The 16,802-nt window shown below is 46.0% G+C and overlaps 9 non-coding genes across 9 annotated transcripts; all 9 read left to right on the top strand.

Moving 5' to 3' along the window:
- The first annotated feature begins 293 nt into the window (after positions 1-293).
- Positions 294-376, top strand: TRNAL-UAG (transfer RNA leucine (anticodon UAG)). Its single transcript has one exon. It is a non-coding gene; the product is annotated as a tRNA-Leu (tRNA).
- Positions 377-2,391: 2,015 nt separating this feature from the next.
- TRNAL-UAG (transfer RNA leucine (anticodon UAG)) lies at positions 2,392-2,474 on the top strand. Its single transcript has one exon. It is a non-coding gene; the product is annotated as a tRNA-Leu (tRNA).
- Positions 2,475-3,106: 632 nt separating this feature from the next.
- TRNAL-CAG (transfer RNA leucine (anticodon CAG)) lies at positions 3,107-3,189 on the top strand. Its single transcript has one exon. It is a non-coding gene; the product is annotated as a tRNA-Leu (tRNA).
- A 191-nt stretch (positions 3,190-3,380) lies between these two features.
- TRNAL-AAG (transfer RNA leucine (anticodon AAG)) lies at positions 3,381-3,463 on the top strand. The gene has a single exon. It is a non-coding gene; the product is annotated as a tRNA-Leu (tRNA).
- Positions 3,464-4,487: 1,024 nt separating this feature from the next.
- On the top strand, positions 4,488-4,570 carry TRNAL-UAG (transfer RNA leucine (anticodon UAG)). Its single transcript has one exon. It is a non-coding gene; the product is annotated as a tRNA-Leu (tRNA).
- A 2,014-nt stretch (positions 4,571-6,584) lies between these two features.
- Positions 6,585-6,667, top strand: TRNAL-UAG (transfer RNA leucine (anticodon UAG)). The gene has a single exon. It is a non-coding gene; the product is annotated as a tRNA-Leu (tRNA).
- A 906-nt stretch (positions 6,668-7,573) lies between these two features.
- TRNAL-AAG (transfer RNA leucine (anticodon AAG)) lies at positions 7,574-7,656 on the top strand. Its single transcript has one exon. It is a non-coding gene; the product is annotated as a tRNA-Leu (tRNA).
- Positions 7,657-11,011: 3,355 nt separating this feature from the next.
- On the top strand, positions 11,012-11,094 carry TRNAL-CAG (transfer RNA leucine (anticodon CAG)). The gene has a single exon. It is a non-coding gene; the product is annotated as a tRNA-Leu (tRNA).
- A 1,298-nt stretch (positions 11,095-12,392) lies between these two features.
- TRNAL-UAG (transfer RNA leucine (anticodon UAG)) lies at positions 12,393-12,475 on the top strand. The gene has a single exon. It is a non-coding gene; the product is annotated as a tRNA-Leu (tRNA).
- Positions 12,476-16,802: the final 4,327 nt, after the last annotated feature.

Genomic DNA, 16,802 nt, shown 5'->3' with positions numbered 1-16,802 from the left:
CTTCTGCCTTCCTACTTCCTGTGCAGTAGTTGTTTGTGTAGAGAGAGAGGTCGCATGCAAGGTAATTTTGTGAGTAGGATACAGGACCCTAAATAGCTGGTGAGAGGTATGAGGTATTCTAAAAGCATAAAAATTGTACACCTGTGAAATGAAATACTTTCACATGTGATCTTCTGTGTTTATTGTCCTGTGCATAAAGTTGCACCTTGTGTTTGAAGGTTTAAATTATTTCAGGCTTGCTTGGAGGCAGAAATTTCTGAGTGACTTTTATACATTTCTTAAGACTCTGCACTGTCAGGATGGCCGAGTGGTCTAAGGCGCTGTGTTTAGGCCGCAGTCTCATCTGGAGGCGTGGGTTCGAATCCCACTTCTGACATGACTTTTGGAGATGTAATCTCCTTTTTCAGGTTAACATCTGATGGAAGTTGCATCTGTTGGTCTTCACCTGGGATGTGATTCCGTCATCATCTAGTCAAGAGAGCTGGGGTTTCTCATATATTTCGGTTGTATAAAGTCTTGCTGACAAAGTGCAGTCCTTGACTATATGAGCATAGGACCCATGTAAGAGATCATCTGGAAGAGTCATGCTCTTGTATGCCCTGGCCAGACAGGCCATGCAAATATGGAAGAATGCCTAGCATCTGGTAGACAGTTGGACTCCAGCACACTTACGGCAATTTCCTCAGGGCTGTGATCAGGGGCTGCTTATATTTGCGTATTCCACCCTATGTTGTGACATTGAAATTCCTTGTTGAATTTGCTTTAGCTATCCAAGAGGTGGCTGTTGACTCAATTTCAAAGCAGCTTTGGGCCGTTCAAGTGGCTGGTTAATAGCACTTTCTCATTGTACGCCTTAAAGGTCTAAAGAGTTCTTCATAGGTACTGCTCTCTATGGATTGTTCAAAGATCTGTTGGAAGTACTTATAATAGGATAAATAAATTGAGGGCATGCCTTTTCGGTACCCCACTTGCATGGCTGTCTGGCCTGTGGAAGGTTCCACAAATGCAAGTCAGGATGGCAGAGATGCCTAAGGCGCTGCGTTCAGGTCGCAGTCTCTTCTGGAGGCGTGGGTTCAAATCCCACTTCTGACAATTGTGTGTTTACTCTACTTTTTTCTTGAGAGAGAAAAAATCAGATCATTTTCCTCACATGGGCCTATATGGTTGTCTACTTGGAAAAGTGCAGTGAGTTTTTTTCTTGCTCTAGCCACTCATGACCTAAGATGTGTGCTTTTTTTGGTTCACAATATCTTTCCCTCTCTGTAGATGATCAAGCAACATGTGGTCAGGATGGCAGAGTGGGCTAAGGCGCTGAGTTAAGGCCGCAGTCTCTCCTGGAGGCGTGGGTTCGAATCCCACTTCTGACAAAACTTTAAGTCCATTTTGTCTCTGAGTTCTTTTAGAATCTCAGCTAAAAATTGGCAGTGCATATAATATCTGAATAAGTAACAAACTTCAGTTTCAACTGCAAATTAATTTGCCCAATTCTGTCTTCAAGCTCGTATAATATTCTTCTAGCACTCGTGGTGTTTTATGTGTTTTTTGGGGGGTGCTTAAAAAGTCCCTTTTATTAATGAAATGGGTTACATTCAGTCTTGTGATATTTTTGGTTTCCAATAAGTAGATTGTTAATTTTATGTAACCTCATTTTCTAATGCTCCATTCAAGAGATGTTTCCACTATGAAATGCAGAGCAAGGGGAAAGAGCACAAGTGATAGAGCGAGTGAGTGAGAAGGGGTGTTGAGGAAGGAGAGAATGAAACAAAGACAGAGTGAGTGAACGGCAGGTAGGCCTAGAAGAGGAGACTAGAAGTGAAGGCGACATACTTTTCCCTGCTTTTGACCTCCCACCCATCCCAAACCGACCACAAACGTACCATCTATGCAACGTTGGTATGCAGAAATTCACGCCTCAGCCAGTGAGGGTGAGTCCCAGGCCAGGGGCTAGAGAGCAAAAGACTGCATGTGCTCAGACGTTCCCTGCTAGGGACAGTTGATCTGAAACAAGGTCTGCACTCTTGTATCCAGCAAGGATCTAGAAATCCTGCATGAATCTGCAAGGCACAATGACAGCACACATTTGCATAATATGCCCCACCTTCTGCCTTCCTACTTCCTGTGCAGTAGTTGTTTGTGTAGAGAGAGAGGTCGCAGGCAAGGTAATTTTGTGAGTCGGATACAGGACCCTAAAAAGCTGGTGAGAGGTATGAGGTATTCTAAAAGCATAAAAATTGTACACCTGTGAAATGAAATGCTTTCACCTGTGATCTTCTGTGTTTATTGTCCTGTGCATAAAGTTGCACCTTGTGTTTGAAGGTTTAAATTATTTCAGGCTTGCATGGAGGCAGAAATTTCTGAGTGACTTTTATACATTTCTTAAGACTCTGCTCTGTCAGGATGGCCGAGTGGTCTAAGGCGCTGTGTTTAGGCCGCAGTCTCCTCTGGAGGCGTGGGTTCGAATCCCACTTCTGACATGACTTTTGGAGATGTAATCTCCTTTTTCAGGTTAACATCTGATGGAAGTTGCATCTGTTGGTCTTCACCTGGGATGTGATTCCGTCCTCATCTAGTCAAGAGAGCTGGGGTTTCTCATATATTTCGGTTGTATAAAGTCTTGCTGACAAAGTGCAGTCCTTACTATATGAGCATAGGACCCATGTAAGAGCTCATCTGGAAGAGTCATGCTCTTGTATGCCCTGGCCAGACAGGCCATGCAAATATGGAAGAATGCCTAGCATCTGGTAGACAGTTGGACTCCAGCACACTTACGGCAATTTCCTCAGGGTTGTGATCAGGGGCTGCTTAGATTTGCGTATTCCACCCTATGTTGTGACATTGAAATTCCTTGTTGAATTTGCTTTAGCTAGCCAAGAGGTGGCTGTTGACTCAATTTCAAAGCAGCTTTGGGCCGCTCAAGTGGCTGGTTAATAGCACTTTCTCTTTGTACGCCTTAAAGGTCTTAAGAGTTCTTCATAGGTACTGCTCTCTATGGATTGTTCAAAGATCTGTTGGAAGTACTTATAATAGGATAAATAAATTGAGGGCATGCCTTTTCGGTACCCCACTTGCATGGCTGTCTGGCCTGTGGAAGGTTCCACAAATGCAAGTCAGGATGGCCGAGTGGTCTAAGGCGCTGCGTTCAGATCGCAGTCTCTTCTGGAGGCGTGGGTTCAAATCCCACTTCTGACAATTGTGTGTTTACTCTACTTTTTTCTTGAGAGAGAAAAAATCAGATCATTTCCCTCACATGGGCTTATATGGTTGTCTACTTGGAAAAGTGCAGTGAGTTTTTTTCTTGCTCTAGCCACTAATGACCTAAGTTGTGTGCTTTTTTTGGTTCACAATATCTTTCCCTCTCTGTAGATGATCAAGCAAATGTGGTCAGGATGGCCGAGTGGTCTAAGGCGCTGCGTTAAGGCCGCAGTCTCTCCTGGAGGCGTGGGTTCGAATCCCACTTCTGACAAAACTTTAAGTCCATTTTGTCTCTGAGTTCTTTTAGAATCTCAGCTAAAAATTGGCAGTGCATATAATATCTGAATAAGTAACAAACTTCAGTTTCAACTGCAAATTAATTTGCCCAATTCTGTCTTCAAGCTCGTATAATATTCTTCTAGCACTCGTGGTGTTTTATGTGTTTTTTGGGGGGTGCTTAAAAAGTCCCTTTTATTAATGAAATGGGTTACATTCAGTCTTGTGATATTTTTGGTTTCCAATAAGTAGATTGTTAATTTTATGTAACCTCATTTTCTAATGCTCCATTCAAGAGATGTTTCCACTATGAAATGCAGAGCAAGGGGAAAGAGCACAAGTGATAGAGCGAGTGAGGGAGAAGGGGTGTTGAGGAAGGAGAGAATGAAACAAAGACAGAGTGAGTGAACGGCAGGTATGCCTAGAAGAGGAGACTAGAAGTGAAGGCGACATACTTTTCCCTGCTTTTGACCTCCCACCCATCCCAAACCGACCACAAACGTACCATCTATGCAACGTTGGTATGCAGAAATTCACGCCTCAGCCAGTGAGGGTGAGTCCCAGGCCAGGGGCTAGAGAGCAAAAGACTGCATGTGCTCAGACGTTCCCTGCTAGGGACAGTTGATCTGAAACAAGGTCTGCACTCTTGTATCCAGCAAGGATCTAGAAATCCTGCATGAATCTGCAAGGCACAATGACAGCACACATTTGCATAATATGCCCCACCTTCTGCCTTCCTACTTCCTGTGCAGTAGTTGTTTGTGTAGAGAGAGAGGTCGCAGGCAAGGTAATTTTGTGAGTCGGATACAGGACCCTAAAAAGCTGGTGAGAGGTATGAGGTATTCTAAAAGCATAAAAATTGTACACCTGTGAAATGAAATGCTTTCACATGTGATCTTCTGTGTTTATTGTCCTGTGCATAAAGTTGCACCTTGTGTTTTAAGGTTTAAATTATTTCAGGCTTGCATGGAGGCAGAAATTTCTGAGTGACTTTTATACATTTCTTAAGACTCTGCTCTGTCAGGATGGCCGAGTGGTCTAAGGCGCTGTGTTTAGGCCGCAGTCTCCTCTGGAGACGTGGGTTCGAATCCCACTTCTGATATGACTTTTGGAGATGTAATCTCCTTTTTCAGGTTAACATCTGATGGAAGTTGCATCTGTTGGTCTTCACCTGGGATGTGATTCCGTCCTCATCTAGTCAAGAGAGCTGGGGTTTCTCATATATTTCGGTTGTATAAAGTCTTGCTGACAAAGTGCAGTCCTTACTATATGAGCATAGGACCCATGTAAGAGCTCATCTGGAAGAGTCATGCTCTTGTATGCCCTGGCCAGACAGGCCATGCAAATATGGAAGAATGCCTAGCATCTGGTAGACAGTTGGACTCCAGCACACTTACGGCAATTTCCTCAGGGCTGTGATCAGGGGCTGCTTAGATTTGCGTATTCCACCCTATGTTGTGACATTGAAATTCCTTGTTGAATTTGCTTTAGCTAGCCAAGAGGTGGCTGTTGACTCAATTTCAAAGCAGCTTTGGGCCGTTCAAGTGGCTGGTTAATAGCACTTTCTCTTTGTGCGCCTTAAAGACATAAAGAGTTCTTCATAGGTACTGCTCTCTATGGATTGTTCAAAGATCTGTTGGAAGTACTTATAATAGAATAAATAAATTGAGGGCATGCTTTTTCGGTACCCCACTTGCATGGCTGTCTGGCCTGTGGAAGGTTCTATAAATACAAGTCAGGATGGCCGAGTGGTCTAAGGCGCTGCGTTCAGGTCGCAGTCTCTTCTGGAGGCTTGGGTTCAAATCCCACTTCTGACAATTGTGTGTTTACTCTACTTTTTTCTTGAGAGAGAAAAAATCAGATCATTTCCTTCACATGGGCTTATATGGTTGTCTACTTGGAAAAGTGCAGTGAGTTTATTTCTTGCTCTAGCCACTCATGACCTAAGATGTGTGCTTTGTTTGGTTCACAATATCTTTCCCTCTCTGTAGATGATCAAGCAACATGTGGTCAGGATGGCCGAGTGGTCTAAGGCGCTGCGTTAAGGCTGCAGTCTGTCCTGGAGGCGTGGGTTCGAATCCCACTTCTGACAAAACTTTAAGTCCATTTTGTCTCTGAGTTCTTTTAGAATCTCAGCTAAAAATTGGCAGTGCATATAATATCTGAATAAGTAACAAACTTCAGTTTCAACTGCAAATTAATTTGCCCAATTCTGTCTTCAAGCTCGTATAATATTCTTCTAGCACTCGTGGTGTTTTATGTGTTTTTTGGGGGGTGCTTAAAAAGTCCCTTTTATTAATTAAATGGGTTACATTCAGTCTTGTGATATTTTTGGTTTCCAATAAGTAGATTGTTAATTTTATGTAACCTCATTTTCTAATGCTCCATTCAAGAGATGTTTCCACTATGAAATGCAGAGCAAGGGGAAAGAGCACAAGTGATAGAGCGAGTGAGTGAGAAGGGGTGTTGAGGAAGGAGAGAATGAAACAAAGACAGAGTGAGTGAACGGCAGGTAGGCCTAGAAGAGGAGACTAGAAGTGAAGGCGACATACTTTTCCCTGCTTTTGACCTCCCACCCATCCCAAACCGACCACATACGTACCATCTATGCAACGTTGGTATGCAGAAATTCACGCCTCAGCCAGTGAGGGTAAGTCCCAGGCCAGGGGCTAGAGAGCAAAAGACTGCATGTGCTCAGACGTTCCCTGCTAGGGACAGTTGATCTGAAACAAGGTCTGCTCTCTTGTATCCAGCAAGGATCTAGAAATCCTGCATGAATCTGCAAGGCACAATGACAGCATACATTTGCATAATATGCCCCACCTTCTGCCTTCCTACTTCCTGTGCAGTAGTTGTTTGTGTAGAGAGAGAGGTCGCATGCAAGGTAATTTTGTGAGTAGGATACAGGACCCTAAATAGCTGGTGAGAGGTATGAGGTATTCTAAAAGCATAAAAATTGTACACCTGTGAAATGAAATACTTTCACATGTGATCTTCTGTGTTTATTGTCCTGTGCATAAAGTTGCACCTTGTGTTTGAAGGTTTAAATTATTTCAGGCTTGCTTGGAGGCAGAAATTTCTGAGTGACTTTTATACATTTCTTAAGACTCTGCACTGTCAGGATGGCCGAGTGGTCTAAAGCGCTGTGTTTAGGCCGCAGTCTCCTCTGGAGGCGTGGGTTCGAATCCCACTTCTGACATGACTTTTGGAGATGTAATCTCCTTTTTCAGGTTAACATCTGATGGAAGTTGCATCTGTTGGTCTTCACCTGGGATGTGATTCCGTCCTCATCTAGTCAAGAGAGCTGGGGTTTCTCATATATTTCGGTTGTATAAAGTCTTGCTGACAAAGTGCAGTCCTTACTATATGAGCATAGGACCCATGTAAGAGCTCATCTGGAAGAGTCATGCTCTTGTATGCCCTGGCCAGACAGGCCATGCAAATATGGAAGAATGCCTAGCATCTGGTAGACAGTTGGACTCCAGCACACTTACGGCAATTTCCTCAGGGCTGTGATCAGGGGCTGCTTAGATTTGCGTATTCCACCCTATGTTGTGACATTGAAATTCCTTGTTGAATTTGCTTTAGCTAGCCAAGAGGTGGCTGTTGACTCAATTTTAAAGCAGCTTTGGGCCTTTCAAGTGGCTGGTTAATAGCACTTTCTCTTTGTACGCCTTAAAGGTCTAAAGAGTTCTTCATAGGTACTGCTCTCTATGGATTGTTCAAAGATCTGTTGGAAGTACTTATAATAGGATAAATAAATTGAGGGCATGCCTTTTCGGTACCCCACTTGCATGGCTGTCTAGCCTGTGGAAGGTTCCACAAATGCAAGTCAGGATGGCCGAGTGGTCTAAGGCGCTGCGTTCAGGTCGCAGTCTCTTCTGGAGGCGTGGCTTCAAATCCCACTTCTGACAATTGTGTGTTTACTCTACTTTTTTCTTGAGAGAGAAAAAATCAGATCATTTCCCTCACATGGGCTTATATGGTTGTCTACTTGGAAAAGTGCAGTGAGATTTTTTCTTGCTCTAGCCACTCATGACCTAAGATATGTGCTTTTTTTGGTTCACAATATCTTTCCCTCTCTGTAGATGATCAAGCAAATGTGGTCAGGATGGCCGAGTGGTCTAAGGCGCTGCGTTAAGGCCGCAGTCTCTCCTGGAGGCGTGGGTTCGAATCCCACTTCTGACATGACTTTTGGAGATGTAATCTCCTTTTTCAGGTTAACATCTGATGGAAGTTGCATCTGTTGGTCTTCACCTGGGATGTGATTCTGTCCTCATCTAGTCAAGAGAGCTGGGGTTTCTCATATATTTCGGTTGTATAAAGTCTTGCTGACAAAGTGCAGTCCTTACTATATGAGCATAGGACCCATGTAAGAGCTCATCTGGAAGAGTCATGCTCTTGTATGCCCTGGCCAGAAAGGCCATGCAAATATGGAAGAATGCCTAGCATCTGGTAGACAGTTGGACTCCAGCACACTTACGGCAATTTCCTCAGGTCTGTGACAGGGGCTGCTTAGATTTGCGTATTCCACCCTATGTTGTGACATTGAAATTCCTTGTTGAATTTGCTTTAGCTAGCCAAGAGGTGGCTGTTGACTCAATTTCAAAGCAGCTTTGGGCCGTTCAAGTGGCTGGTTAATAGCACTTTCTCTTTGTACGCCTTAAAGGTCTAAAGAGTTCTTCATAGGTGTGAGAAGGTGGCCTGATATGCAGTGCTCACTATTCTAGTGAACACCATGTATCAGTCCAGCAACCCTTATTGATGATTGGTTGTAAGTCAACCTTATAGACCAGCTATCCTAGTAGCGTGGATACGAGCAGTCTAAGGCTAAAGACTCGAGAGGGCGTGTTAAGCCAGCTGTTATACCACATGTACCCCTTGAACACCAAGTGAAAGGACACCACACAAGTGTTATGAAAATAAACAGTTATTTATTAAGAATCACAACAGCCCTGTACTCTTTATGAGGACAGGGTACTAAGCACAAACCAAAACTCTTACAAAAAATACTTAAGTTAGTACAGTATATACAAATGCCCGAGGGTCACGGAAAACCATATACTTGAAAAGTGGAATGCGAAATTACTAGCAGGTAAGTACAGTACTAATAGGCTTAGGAATCGCTAGGACTTAACTATAGAACCTTCAGATTACTTATAGGAGGCCTAGGGGACTCGGGTGCAGTGTGTGCACTCTCACGCTAGATGCGGGACAAAGTCTATGGTAGCTAGGAATTGCAAAGTTAGTGTTCTCGGGCGAACCCGACCTGGTAGGGAGAAAACGAAAGTAGATTCTGACCCTTGGATAGTGAGGCTATGCTGGGGCACCGAAATGCCGAAGTTACCTAGCCCAGGGGCTGCAGCTGCATAGGACTCAAAAGACGTCGGGAATCCTCGTTGACGGACCAGGAGCCTGGTAGAAAGAAGTTGCTGGCAGGCGACCAGTGAAGAAAGTTCGGTGGATCCAAGCCTGGATCGATGGAAGATGACACCTGAAAGCAGAGGGGACCAAGTTCGAGACTACTAGCCAGTAGTCAGTGGGCACCAGGAGGGCACCGGATGGTAGCCACCTCGACAAGGCGTGTGGGTGACGCTGGGCTCGGAGATCTCACGGACCAGGAGGCGTTGTCGGCGACCAGGAAGGAGGATCGAGCTGTCCCACGAAGATAGAAGCTGTCAGCGTCGCTGGACCCAGGATTGGGCAACAAAGCCTTGGCAAATTCAAGCCCACGCGGTGGACCTAAAATGGCGTCTGGAGTGGACCAGGAGGGTCCGGGGTGCCTCTCTCCAAGAAGGAAGCAAGGGCCAGTCTGGAGCAACCAGACCAGCAGCAGTGATGTCGTCGGGCGTCATTCAGAAGGCCACAAGCCAGCCGGCTAGTAGCCAATTAACGCGGTGCACACAAACAGCAGAAGGGCCCCACGCAGATCGTGGAGATGCAGGGAGGCTGACCTTGGGTGCTGGAGCTGCGCAGGGTCGGGGCTTCTCGGACCCCAAAGCACTCACCCGTGGAGGACACGGTGGGCTTGCAGTAAAGATGTCGTGCAGTCTTGGCGATCGTCGGTCCCTCGAGGTCTCGTCGCACTCACGGTTCTCAGCTTTGCTGTAGAGGTGAGTAGAGGTCAGAGGTGCCAGGGAAGCCGGGTCTCGTCGAGCTGGGTCGTCGGATTCGTGATGAAGGACTTGCAGCAGACCGCAGTGTTCTTTAGGATGGTGCCTGCGGATGCAGGGTGACTACTCCTTAGCCACAAGGGAGAATCTTGATGAAGAAATCGTGAAGTCCTTTCGCAGAAAGTCGTGTCTTGATTCCAAAGATGATCTAATTTGAACAGGGGGCCCGCTCCCATCTTTATACTAAAAAAGGGGGCTGACCCGGTGACTAGGTCCTGCCTATGGGTGGGACTAGGTGGGGGGTGGTTACACCCCTCTGCCATGCCGGACTTCCCCAGGCCAGGGGCTGGTGTGCCCCTGGAACTGGTTCAGACCGGCCTATGCGTAGTGAGCACCGGGGTGCCACTCAGCAGTACACCTTCCTGTAAAGCCCTGCCTACCCAGGATACACAAAACCATGTCTGGGACGGTGCTAGCACCGCCCCTGACAGGAAACCCTTTGTCCAGGCTCCCCTCGCTGGAAGGACTCCCAGCTACAGGGGGTCAGACTCGTGTCTGTGGTGGCAGCATCCATTTTGTGGAGCTGAGGCTTCAGTTAACTTTAACCGGGGTTCACAGTTACATCCATGTCGTGTCCCTCTAGAAGGGTGGAATGCTAACCCCGTCGCCAGAATTGGCGAGGGGTTAGGATTCCAATTCGTATGACACCTTACTCGACATGTTTTGATAAAGCAATACCAAAGTTAGCATTTAACCGCGAGGATTATAATGCACTTAAGAGTATATGGTATGCGATATCATGGAACAGCTATTAGGACTTGGTTCCGCAAGCTGCAGACAGGCTCAGCTCATGCCAGAGCACCATCTCACACGATTCCAAGCACTCTGCCTTCAGGATTGTCAAGGCCTGCCATAGGAGTGACTGATAGGAATCTGTGTGTCCATTTTAGGGTTAGGTATAGGTATACTACACCTACAGCAAAGCGTGTTTACACGACTTTGCCCCAGCTGTCATGCAGCCAGTTGTGTCAAATTTAAGAGGCCAGCCAGGGGTGGCATAATACATGCTGCAGCCCCTGGCAGCCCTGGGTACACCTATGCCCTGAGTTACAGGGTCTGATAAGGTGGCCCAGTACCAATTGGTAAATGCACCTAGGGTACATGTCGTAATTTAGAAAGAGAACAGCCAGGCTGTGGGTCTGATTGGCAGGCCCACAGCCAGAGAAAGTCGTAAACCAGTGAAACAAAAGCAAAAAATCTGGGTGATCATAGGATTGCAGACCCTACTCTCCTACAATAGGTACTGCTCTCTATGGATTGTTCAAAGATCTGTTGGAAGTACTTATAATAGGATAAATAAATTGAGGGCATGCCTTTTCGGTACCCCACTTGCATGGCTGTCTGGCCTGTGGAAGGTTCCACAAATGCAAGTCAGGATGGCCGAGTGGTCTAAGGCGCTGCGTTCAGGTCGCAGTCTCTTCTGGAGGCGTGGGTTCAAATCCCACTTCTGACAATTGTGTGTTTACTCTACTTTTTTCTTGAGAGAGAAAAAATCTGATCATTTCCCTCACATGGGCTTATATGGTTGTCTACTTGGAAAAGTGCAGTGAGTTTTTTTCTTGCTCTAGCCACTCATGACCTAAGATGTGTGCTTTTTTTGTTTCACAATATCTTTCCCTCTCTGTAGATGATCAAGCAACATGTGGTCAGGATGGCCGGTGGTCTAAGGCGCTGCGTTAAGGCCGCAGTCTCTCCTGGAGGCGTGTGTTCGAATCCCACTTCTGACAAAACTTTAAGTCCATTTTGTCTCTGAGTTCTTTTAGAATCTCAGCTAGAAATTGGCAGTGCATAAAATATGTGAATAAGTAACAAACTTCAGTTTCAACTGCAAATTAATTTGCCCAATTCTGTCTTCAAGCTCGTATAATATTCTTCTAGCACTCGTGGTGTTTTATGTGTTTTTTGGGGGGTGCTTAAAAAGTCCCTTTTATTAATGAAATGGGTTACATTCAGTCTTGTGATATTTTTGGTTTCCAATAAGTAGATTGTTAATTTTATGTAACCTCATTTTCTAATGCTCCATTCAAGAGATGTTTCCACTATGAAATGCAGAGCAAGGGGAAAGAGCACAAGTGATAGAGCGAGTGAGTGAGAAGGGGTGTTGAGGAAGGAGAGAATGAAACAAAGACAGAGTGAGTGAACGGCAGGTAGGCCTAGAAGAGGAGACTAGAAGTGAAGGCGACATACTTTTCCCTGCTTTTGACCTCCCACCCATCCCAAACCGACCACAAACGTACCATCTATGCAACGTTGGTATGCAGAAATTCACGCCTCAGCCAGTGAGGGTGAGTCCCAGGCCAGGGGCTAGAGAGCAAAAGACTGCATGTGCTCAGACGTTCCCTGCTAGGGACAGTTGATCTGAAACAAGGTCTGCTCTCTTGTATCCAGCAAGGATCTAGAAATCCTGCATGAATCTGCAAGGCACAATGACAGCATACATTTGCATAATATGCCCCACCTTCTGCCTTCCTACTTCCTGTGCAGTAGTTGCTTGTGTAGAGAGAGAGGTCGCAGGCAAGGTAATTTTGTGAGTAGGATACAGGACCCTAAATAGCTGGTGAGAGGTATGAGGTATTCTAAAAGCATAAAAATTGTACACCTGTGAAATGAAATACTTTCACATGTGATCTTCTGTGTTTATTGTCCTGTGCATAAAGTTGCACCTTGTGTCTGAAGGTTTAAATTATTTCAGGCTTGCATGGAGGCAGAAATTTCTGAGTGACTTTTATACATTTCTTAAGACTCTGCACTGTCAGGATGGCTGAGTGGTCTAAGGCGCTGTGTTTAGGCCGCAGTCTCCTCTGGAGGTGTGGGTTCGAATCCCACTTCTGACATGACTTTTGGAGATGTAATCTCCTTTTTCAGGTTAACATCTGATGGAAGTTGCATCTGTTGGTCTTCACCTGGGATGTGATTCCGTCATCATCTAGTCTAGAGAGCTGGGGTTTCTCATATATTTCGGTTGTATAAAGTCTTGCTGACAAAGTGCAGTCCTTACTATATGAGCATAGGACCCATGTAAGAGCTCATCTGGAAGAGTCATGCTCTTGTATGCCCTGGCCAGACAGGCCATGCAAATATGGAAGAATGCCTAGCATCTGGTAGACAGTTGGACTCCAGCACACTTACGGCAATTTCCTCAGGGCTGTGATCAGGGGCTGCTTAGATTTGCGTATTCCACCCTATGTTGTGACATTGAAATTCCTTGTTGAATTTGCTTTAGCTATCCAAGAGGTGGCTGTTGACTCAATTTCAAAGCAGCTTTGGGCCGTTCAAGTGGCTGGTTAATAGCACTTTCTCTTTGTACGCCTTAAAGGTCTAAAGAGTTCTTCATAGGTACTGCTCTCTATCAGGGCCGGTCCTAGGCCTTCTGAGGCCCCGGGCGAAAGGGAAGATGTGAGGCCCCTCTAATTGCATATTGCGGTGCAAGAAGGGACTTTAGATCTTAGTTATTTGGCATCACTGACGCAAACTAATGTGGATATCAGTAAAAACGTGCCTTTAGAACAATATTTTTTTTATCTGCAGATTATGGATTATGCAGAAAGTCAACTACTATGCGAAACACACTGAGGGCACACAGTCACAAACCAGTGGCCATGGTTATACTTCACAAAAAACAGGGATACCTGTGTAACGAAGAGTACAACTTGCACTGTGTTTTAGTGGATGTAAAGTCTAAACCAGTTGGGCTTGACCAAGTTTTGATTCATCCTCAGATTTAAATCTATAACCAGGACAACTAGAATTATGCGATTATGAGGTGGCTGCGCTCTCTACATCATTATGGATTTATCACACATTCCATCATCTTCTGCACATTCTGAAGATTTTACTCCCTCTGCCACCTAGTAAATTGTTCCTATGTCAAAAACCAATCAAAAGTTACTAAATACTTTACCACGTGTTACCGCACAGCGACAGGCTGTTTGTCTCACAGGAGGGCCATTTTTCAATGGCCGATTTCTGTATTTTGGTTTTAAACTGACAATAATTAGGTGAAACATTCACGCATACACTGTTAACATGTGGAAAAAGTGCAAAATTGTACAGCAATACTGCTTCGAAATGTACTACATTGCGCCACATTATATGCATTTTTTTGGTGCATACTTTAGCAAACCCTGCTGCATAAATTGATCTTCCCCTGCCGCATAATTACAATGGGAGTGTCAATAACAAAGATCTTGAACTATCCGGAGAGACTACTCATCCCCGAAATGTGGATCGATTGCTCACAAATCTGACCGCATGACAATAAACTGAAGAATTAGGGCAGGTTAGCTTTCTGAACATCCAACCTTCCGAAGTCTCAGTTGAGGAGGAAGTTGAGGCAGAGTAACAAACAATGACAGAGTAGATTATTTTTGCCCTACTGGAGGTCTTGTGTAGAGGTATCTGTGAATATCTAATTTTCCCATCAGTGTGCCATTGGAGGATCGGGCGCTATTCGTACGGAGCAGAAGGTGGATCTCAAACTAAGACAGACATTTTTGAAGCGTGGCCTCTCCACTATATGGAAATGGCCGGATAGTCACTTTACCCTATAAGGCCTCCGTTTCCATTTTCTGGCAAGATTTGGGGGAGGAACGAGAGTGCTTGAAAATGGACAGAAAGCACATATTAAAATGAAAGTCCTTTAAATAAAAAATCCAAAATTGGCGCCACTGCTCAGCCTGGAAGCTGGGGCTTGCTCTGCAGTTCTTTGCGACTCGCCCCACTCACAAAGGCGTTAACCATAGATGGGGTTCAGTAGCAAAGGATTTTGGGCAGAGCGCTTTTCCAAGCACCCCCGGGTGGGGGCGCATCAGTGCTGGACAATAGGTCACCCGTCTGTAGGAGGATAGAAGTATAACGCCATAAGAAGAGCAGGTTGACGGGGAGACAGAGAAACTGACAAAATCAAAATCAGGAGCAACGAACTGGACTGGTCTCAGCCCTTCCGTTTCCTTAACAAAGTGAAAGTGGCATGGGCCGTGCATAGCTGCCAAGGTTTCAAATTGCCATGTGTGACATTTTCATAATTTCTGTGAAATTATGAGTGACATTTCAATGACTATGAGTGACACTTTCTCGCGATTAAAAATCATGCAATGAAGACAAGGGAAACTTCTAAATTGCAGAAAATTACACCCATTTGAGCAACAAGAAATGCCAAGAAGTTCTTAAAACTGCTGAAGAGCACCAGAAAGGAAAGGGCACTAACCTTTGTGCTCCCTCCTGTGCGAGCAGAGGAGCCCGCCTCAAGTTAGTCAAAACATCTGTGCCAGTCAGTGTGTTGCCGGCAGAAAAACATCACACTGACTAGTAAAGTCTTTTTGAGTGAGGTCAAACAAATTAGAAAAGGCACATTCTAATACTGCTTGCAGGCTAAATCCCGTTGGTGGCTGATGACCTTCACACAACTTTATTGCTAGCCAGTAGCAGGGCCCCAACCGTTCTGCCTGAAAAATCTGCAGGATGGTGAGAGGACTCAGGGGCCTCTGAGAATGACGCGCGTGTCATGACGACAGACCCCGGGCCTCCAACCCCCGCAGAATGAGAGAGAGCACTGAGAGCCCTGGCAAAAACTACACGCACCACCACCGTAACTTAAGACAAGACAACAAGATAAGTAACATCTGACACACAACAGTCACAGTGGCAGGCTGCCTCTGTGACCAAAGTAAGTCGTAGTAGTACTTACGGTTGTGAACAACTTCTGTACTAGTTTCGGACAGTGCAGTGACTGTGGCACTGGCAGGCACTTCTGTCTGTCTGAGCGCCGGGGCCACCGAGGTGGACACATGATCGTCGGCGGCTGCACAGCACTACATCCAGCAAACTCCTCGCAGCGCCCGATGCCTCGCCAGCGTGATTGGTTGTGTACTGAAGCAACAGTTTTGGCAGAGTGATTGGTGGTAGCATAGATCAGTGCACTGGGTATTGCTGGTTTGATGCTCCGCAGCCATGATGGAGACAGTCAGTGCAGCAGGTCGCTAGCTTTAGCCCGTATTCCTGTAACTTGAAGCAGGCTTTCAGTAATGCAGTCGGGAGAATGATAATATTTAGGTTGGCGCGAGGGGCAGTGCTGCAGTATCCAGTCCCTCCGTGGTGGTCCGGCAATGCCGCTGGGTAATACCGCTGTGACTTACCATCTGTCTCTGTCACAGTCTGAATACGTAACGCTCACCCGGGCCCGGCCGAACAGATTCCCGACTCCCTACAGGGCAGGGAGCGCGTGCGGCGTGTGTGCTGCGTCACTGCATTTTAGCAGCACATCGCACAGCGCGCGGGGGCTGGCCAAAATGAATGTCCAGGGCCGCCATTGGTAGCGCTTTCGCGCGCTACCAGATTGACGGCCCTGGGACGGACACACGCGCACGGCACCACCACCACTACGCTAGGTGGGGTGCGTGCTTGCACGGTGACGGTGCACTTTAACTGCCTCCTGCGCGAGAGCGCGCATCGTTTGCATTTTCATGTCGGGCCCTGCTCAGTGCGGTCTACTCTGCGGGGCCGGCGGCGGGGCCCCCTGAGCGCGAGGCCCTGGGCAGCTGCCCATACCACCCATGCCTAGGACCGGCCCTGCTCTCTATGGATTGTTCAAAGATCTGTTGGAAGTACTTATAATAGGATAAATAAATTGAGGGCATGCCTTTTCGGTACCCCACTTGCATGGCTGTCTGGCCTGTGGAAGGTTCCACAAATGCAAGTCAGGATGGCCGAGTTGCCTAAGGTGCTGCGTTCAGGTCGCAGTCTCTTCTGGAGGCGTGGGTTCAAATCCCACTTCTGACAATTGTGTGTTTACTCTACTTTTTTCTTGAGAGAGAAAAAAATCTGATCATTTCCCTCACATGGGCTTATATGGTTGTCTACTTGGAAAAGTGCAGTGAGTTTTTTTCTTGCTCTAGCCACTCATGACCTAAGATGTGTGCTTTTTTTGTTTCACAATATCTTTCCCTCTCTGTAGATGATCAAGCAACATGTAGTCAGGATGGCCGAGTGGTCTAAGGCGCTGCGTTAAGGCCGCAGTCTCTCCTGGAGGCGTGTGTTTGAATCCCACTTCTGACAAAAATTTAAGTCCATTTTGTCTCTGAGTTCTTTTAGAATCTCAGCTAAAAATTGGCAGTGCATATAATATCTGAATAAGTAACAAACTTCAGTTTCAACTGCAAATTA

This window comes from Lissotriton vulgaris, chromosome 8 (genome assembly GCF_964263255.1).
Source record: "Lissotriton vulgaris chromosome 8, aLisVul1.2, whole genome shotgun sequence".
NCBI lineage: Eukaryota > Metazoa > Chordata > Amphibia > Caudata > Salamandridae > Lissotriton > Lissotriton vulgaris.
Note: the sequence above shows the minus strand (reverse complement) of the source record. Positions and strands in the feature narration are given on the sequence as shown.